Source organism: Octopus bimaculoides, chromosome 23 (genome assembly GCF_001194135.2).
Source record: "Octopus bimaculoides isolate UCB-OBI-ISO-001 chromosome 23, ASM119413v2, whole genome shotgun sequence".
Lineage (NCBI taxonomy): Eukaryota > Metazoa > Mollusca > Cephalopoda > Octopoda > Octopodidae > Octopus > Octopus bimaculoides.
In genome coordinates this window covers 22875228-22875742 of record NC_069003.1, presented here as the reverse complement: position 1 = coordinate 22875742, position 515 = coordinate 22875228, and the positions used below count along the sequence as shown (strand labels likewise).

The window sequence follows — 515 nt, the reverse complement described above, 5'->3', positions numbered from 1 at the left end:
TAGAAATGGACGAGGAAGAAAGATTAAGTGCAGAGAACGTCGAACGGAGGTTGAGGGAAGCGTATACGGAGAGCGAGTACGCTGCCTTCGTAAAACTAGGAACGATTAGATGTGAGGGGGGGGGGGAGAACAGGTGGATGAGTACGCGGCGGAAGTGCGAAGACTGGCCACGCTGGCTGGGTTTATCGGAGAAGGCCTGGACAGAGCGGCGCGGCTGGCGTTTGTAAATGGATTCCACGACGACGTAGGGATCCGATTGCAGCAGTTGCCTGGCGGGAGAAAGATGGCGCTGAGCGCGCTAGTAGCGCAAGCTCACGTGTTGACATAGCACGTCGGCCGGAGCCGATAGCGATGGCGGCGACAGAGGCGCGTTCCGACAGACGACAGCCTGAGAACGGCGTGAGGAAGCCTACCGAGCAACGACAGCGGCCGTTCTCGGGCCGGTGTTTCAAATGTCAGGGGCCGCACATGGCGAGGGAATGCGCCGAATCGGGGCCCGTCTGCTATCGATGCAG

The 515-nt window shown here is 59.8% G+C and overlaps 1 protein-coding gene across 4 annotated transcripts in view; it reads right to left on the bottom strand.

The window, feature by feature from the left end:
* The window catches only part of LOC106882414 (monocarboxylate transporter 2), an 88029-nt gene that overhangs the window by 59932 nt on the left and 27582 nt on the right, over window positions 1-515 (bottom strand). The gene's annotated exons all lie outside the window — the stretch shown is intronic.